The sequence below is a fragment of the Rhagoletis zephyria genome, unplaced genomic scaffold (assembly GCF_001687245.7).
Source record: "Rhagoletis zephyria isolate East Lansing unplaced genomic scaffold, Rhagoletis_zephyria_1.1 Rzeph_scaffold_00467, whole genome shotgun sequence".
In the NCBI taxonomy this organism is placed as follows: domain Eukaryota; kingdom Metazoa; phylum Arthropoda; class Insecta; order Diptera; family Tephritidae; genus Rhagoletis; species Rhagoletis zephyria.
This window is the reverse complement of record NW_016157551.1, coordinates 33558-39531: the sequence shown is the minus strand read 5'-3', so window position 1 is coordinate 39531 and position 5974 is coordinate 33558.

Sequence of the window (5974 nt, the reverse complement as noted above, 5' to 3'; positions counted from 1 at the left end):
AAAAAAAAAAAAAAAAAAAAAAAAAAAAAAAAAAAAAAAAAAAAAAAAAAAAAAAAAAAAAAAAAAAAAAAAAAAAAAAAAAAAAAAAAAAAAATAAGCCTGCTGGACATATCTCCGTCAAGACCCTAGTTAACCTTCTCAAAGAACCAACCATCCTTCGGATTTGAGAATTGGTTCCAACGAGGAGAAGCCAAGCCTCGGATGAGCGTCGAAAGGATCGGGATCGACGCAGGAACCTTCAGCCCGATCAAGATGACAACCGGATAACACAAACCCACAACCAACTGTCGTAACAACGTTGGCGTTTTTAATTCGTATGCAGTTTTGTAGCCCATTAAATTTTAGGATAATAAAGGGCAAGTAAAATAACTGGGCTCCATAATTTGTGAGACAGTCCAATTTTTCGTTGCCTTCAAAGCATTCATGTCCTGGAACATACAACAGCGTTATGCTATTGTGGGCTCCCACGTGGTCCAAAAGCCTTAATGCTTGCCCAAGTTTCCCGTGTTCCATCTTCGATCTGTCGGCATACCATACTTGGGACCCTTCGTCTTAGTTATTATTCGTCATAGTTAATATCGCCTCACATTAGTCTCTTTAAGGAATTCTGACTCGTAGGGTTTGTAGCGGGAGTCCGAGCAAAAAATAAAACTCAAAACATAACGATTATTTTCTGAGTAAAAAATAAAGCTCAGAATATATTGATTAAACTTGATTTTTATAAGTAAAAATTAAAAAATAAAAATCAGTGCCGCTGAAGGTACTCCGAGTAATAAGAAATATATTGGTTTACTCCTTATGCACGTAGCATTTCTCTTTCCGCGTGATTTTTTGAGTTGAAATTTCAAAGGATAATCGTTATTTGCGGTCCCTGGAAGGTGTACAGCCGCAGGCAAATGCTTGGTATAATATGTATAGTTAAATTACTGACAGGCTCAATTTCAAGTCCGCTGCTTCTGGGCGAAGTTAGCCTTAATGTTCCCTCCCGGGTATCAAGACACTTTTGCCCCACATTTCTGAAAGCTTGTAAAACTAATTTTGAATTGCACGACCCACTCCGTTGCTTATGCCAGGATTTTAACTCTCATTCCAGCACGTTTGATATATCAGATCCGCTTTTCAGCATTAAGAAATCGATACGGTCCTCTCTCAATAAATGAATCATTAAAATAAAGACATAAAATCGGCTGATGAATTTAGGTCTGTAGCTGAACAGTTTTAGATCTCGACACTTAACAAACCCCTGCCTATCGTGACTCGGCGTAAAAATTGAAAATAAATACCGGTTCCGTACGTCATGCGGACTGCGCCCCTTGTGCGGATGGGCGGGAATGGAAAAACCGTTGGGATTATTAATAAGGGTGTACCATGTGTGGCAACAATGCACTTTATTTCGACCGGAGTTGGAACATATTAATTACATTTATACTAAAATTCCTTCTAATTACAATTAGTCAGTAATTAAAAAAAAAATACCAAGTACTAATACTTTTTATTTGTAATTGGTAATGAATACTAACATTTTAATTCTTTTGCAAATAGTTTCAATTACTTCCAATATTGAGCACTAAATATTGTTAAGTTATAAGCATTTTCCAGTTTAGAAAAAGAAGCTAAAGAGGTTGGTCTAGCGGTGAACGAGGGAAAGACAAAGTACCTCCTGGCAACATATAAAGAGTCCACGTCACTGTTGGCAGATATAACTTTGAAGTAGTGAAGGACTTTGTCTACCTAGGATCCAGCATAAACACCACCAACAACGTCAGCCTGGAGATCAAGCGAAGAATAACTCTTGCCAACAGGTGCTACTTTGGGCTCGGCAGGCAATTGAAAAGCAGAGCCCTCTCTCGACGAACGAAACTCACGCTCTACAAATCTCTCATCATGCCCGTCCTTTTATATGGCGCAGAATCTTGGACGATGTCGAACAAAGATGAGAAGGCTTTGGGGGCTTTCGAGAGAACTATTCTACGCAAAATCTACGGCCCTGTTTTCGGGGATGGCGGATATCGGAGGAGATGGAATGAGGAACTGTATGAGCTTTTTAACGACATGGACATAGTTAAGCGCATAAAAATACAGCGATTGCGTTGGCTTGGACATGTTGTACGCATGGATGACGACTCTCCGGTGAAAAGATCCTTCGACTCCGCACCCATGGGTGGACAACGAAAGCAAGGGCGCCCACGAACGCATTGGAAGGACCAAGAGCAGAAGGATCTGTCTGCGCTCGGGATAACCAACTGGCGCAAATTCGCGCAGGAGAGAAGCAATTGGAAAAGCTTTTTGGTCTCGGCCCAAACCGACAAACGGATGTAGTGCCAAATAAGAAGAAGAAGAAGAAGAAGAAGATAAGTTCCAAGCCTTTCATTAAACTTAAAAATGGACAAATAACAACTAAAAATACAAATTGTATATTAGGTTCCTTACCTACAACATCAGTAGCATAAAATAGTGCGCATAGTATTATACTGTAATACACAGAAATAACCCTTCCAAAATTTCGTGCGTAAAACATAAACTAAAATCAACTGTACCTTGTTATAATCGGAGATTGCTTAAGAGCGGTATAAATAAATATAATTAATTTTAGTACAGTTTGACTGTAGAAGCGCAATTAAACCATATCCAGTGGTTTTTAGTATATCAAGCTTCACTACGTTTTCTTTTATCTAGGGTTTATAGAAGACCTGCTAATTTTGGATTACGATTACTGTAGAGTATCATAGTGTATAACACACATTATATTGCTACATACCTTATTGGCACCTTAAATAAAATAGGTTACTTTAAGAAGTGAATACATTGAAGTTTCGTAAAATAAAGACATTCTATTCGCTACCTTGGCACAGTACGCATCGATTGATATATTGCATTGGCGACGAGAACGAACTCAACACGTTTTCCTTTTTTTTGAGGGGACGTTTTTTTCGCTTGAGGTGAACATTTCGATTGGTGTGGAGAGTGAATTTCACACAGTTGTATGAAATTCAGATATTTTCTGAACTGCTGCTGCTAAACTGATTTATAAAATCAGAAACAGTTTTTAAGTTCATCAAAATGGGCAAGGATTCCATGCAACCAAACGTGATTCAAACAAATGTTCCTGAATTTGATCCGGCCATAGACAAATTTGATGATGCGATGATGTTAGACGAAAAAGAGCAATTCTACTCAAATCAATCGGATCATCGCCCTACGAGTTATTACGAGCATTGTGTGACCCGGTACCACCAGTCGAGAAGGCATTCGACGAACTTTGCAAAATTTTAAGTGAGCACTATACACCGCATACTATCGTATATTTCGAGAGGAACAAATTTCACGATGCAACACGTGAAGAGCGTGAGACCGTCTCAGATCGGTACGCCCGCATCAAACATCTGGCTTTGCAATGCAAATTCGGAACAAGTTTTAACGTAATGGTCAAAGACAAATTCATTACTCAATTACCAGAAAAAATTTTCAACAAACTTTGTGAGGAGAACGAGACATTAGAGCTTAATTCGGCGGTATCAAAGGCATTGATTGCAGAGACTAAACTGTCATCGAGAAGTGACCACATTGAATCTAATGTCAACTTCGTAGAGCACCGGGAAAAAAAACTCCAAAAAAAGCAACAACAATTCCAGAGCGAAGCAACTGCAAGGAAAGAAGAACGCGTGTGCGAGGTGTGGATGGAAAACACATGACACGAACAGCTGTAAATTTAAAGAGGCAACTTGCCACACGTGCTCTAAAAAGGGGCATTTAAGTAGTGTATGCCAGCTTAAGGCAAAGAATAATAAAAATTGCAATTGTATTACTAAATCTAATAATTCTGTCAAACTAGATCCAGATGTAAAGTCAATATATGAAGATAACTCTTTCGATTTTTCGTTATACAGCTTATCCGAGGATGACTATTCGGACACATACCAGGTACAAGTCGAAATTAAAGGCTCAAAGATAACAATTGCATGCGACACGGGAGCACCCTGCACGTTTGTGTCGAAAACTTTCTATGAGAGGCATTTAACGAACTGTTAAAATATTGCGAAATTCCATGCATGTTACTTAGCTCGTAGAGCATATCGTTACGCATTTGGCAAGCATAAAAGGTTAATGTGTCTATATTATCGATGTACGTTATAAAAGCTGCGAAGTGATATCCAGCGACGAATCCAGACAAATCCAGCAATTGCACACATGACGGCAACGCTTCCAACGTCAGTGATTCTGGTCTGGCAAAAGTTATTTTACGAGCAAACGGAAACCTTGCGTTGCATACTTTGACTTTATTATCAGTGGTTATGGGATCAGCCAACGCTAATGCAGCGGTCGACTCCTCATCTTCATTACTACGATAATGTTCCCAGTCTCCACCATAATCTTGACACCCATCGTTGTCCCTTAACGCCTTATGCCATTCAACGAATTCCTCGAGTAAATAAGAATCCTGTGGCATGTTTATGCCAACATCACCACCAGTCAAGATTTTATTCAAATTATGCAATTGTAAATGGATGTTAAATTACCGCGCCAAGTTTGTTACGGAAGCCACGCGAGACATGTATCGGTCGTAGGCCATTAGCGCAAACACATTGCCATGCAATGAGAAGCCAGATTCCTTTCGAGGAAGCATCCCCCTTATTAGGCAGAAATTTTCTACGTTGTTTCGGATTTCAACTTACTCAAGTAGAGCAAATTAATGCAATTAGTTCTGCAACAGATAGCACATCTTATTCAGCAGTTATTACTAAAATCAAAAACGAGTTTCGTAGCCTGTTTGATGGGCAATTAGGTAGATATAACATTGCAGAAATTTCATTGCCAATTGATCCCGAGGCCAAACCAGTTTTCTTTAACCCTCGAACAATTCCGTTAGCTTGGAAAACTAAGATTGAGAAAAACCTGCGTGAGCTAGTGGAAAAAGGCGTACTTGAACAGGTTAATAGTTCCAAGTGGGGTACTCCTATAGTTCCTGTCCCTAAACCTGATGGTGAACTACGTACATGTGGCGACTACAAGGTCACAATAAACAAGTTTCTTGTTGATGTTAAATACCCATTACCATTAATTGAAGAGATATTTGCATCGCTTCAAGGTGGCGAATTGTTTAGTAGATTGGACATGAGTGCGGCGTATAACCAATTGTGTTTGGATGAACCATCTCAGATCTTATGCACGTGGTCGACACACATTGGTACCTTTAAAATGAAAATATTACCCTTTGGTGTGAAAACGGCACCTGCCATTTTCCAAATGGTTATGGAAAATTTATTAAGAGGTATTAATGGTGTGGTTGTTTATCAAGACGACATAACTATAACAGGCAAAGATTTCAAAAGTCACTTAGTAAATTTAAAATCGGTACTGAATAAGTTAAATACTGCTGGACTTAAGCTTAACGAAAAAAAAGTGTCTTCTTTCAAGAAAAGATTTCTTATCTTTTTTACTATAGATAAAACGGGGTTATACAAAAACAAGGATCGAGTTTCATCGATTGTGAAAGCACCAATTCCAACCAACACTTCTGAACTGCGAGCCTTTATAGGCATGGCAAATTATTACTCGCGGTTTGTTCCCAATTTCGCTGGGATAATGCATCCTTTATATAAGCTTCTGCAAAAAAATAATAAATTTCCGTGGACTGAAGAGTGTAAAAATGCTTACAACTTAATTAAGCAGGAAATCACGTCTGGTCAGGTTATGACTCATTTCAATCCGAAATTGCCGATCATCCTTACAACTGATGCTTGCAATGTTTCGGTGGCCGGAATTTTATCTCACAAACATCCAGATGGTCAAATAAAACTAACAGCTTTCTATAGTAATGAGTGAAATTTATTGAAAAAAAAAATATAAGTTACATTGAGACACGTAAGAAAAACGAGTATAATATAAATGCATGCATGCTAGATAATAAGTAACAAGTACTTCAAGTCTTCAGTACATCACCCCCACTAGAATTGAAGTTCTTCACACCTAGACG